The sequence below is a fragment of the Suricata suricatta genome, chromosome 1 (assembly GCF_006229205.1).
Source record: "Suricata suricatta isolate VVHF042 chromosome 1, meerkat_22Aug2017_6uvM2_HiC, whole genome shotgun sequence".
NCBI lineage: Eukaryota > Metazoa > Chordata > Mammalia > Carnivora > Herpestidae > Suricata > Suricata suricatta.
Genome location: NC_043700.1, coordinates 43548326 through 43548674, shown reverse-complemented (window position 1 = coordinate 43548674; position 349 = coordinate 43548326).

Genomic DNA, 349 nt, shown 5'->3' with positions numbered 1-349 from the left:
AAAAGACTCAAAATGTCAAAGGTGATAATGTAAGAACACGAGTCTGAACCTAGCAGACGCCATGACAGGCTTTGTTTCCCCTCTAAACTAGAAGGCCTAAGGTCAGTCGCTCTGGAACCATTTGGCCATTTGGCAGTTATACATTACCCAGGGCAAAAGCAGACCACTGCGGTATCCAATCAGGAAAGGCCAGCTACCTCTCCCCACATTCCTAAGGGTGAGTCCTGCAGATGGGAACTTTAGATAAGACCCTGTTACCTAGTGTTAAAGTTAACCCTATAGTCACCAAACAAGACCCTGAACTCGCTCTGTAATTGGTTAATTTCAAAGATACCCTAAATGTTGTAAT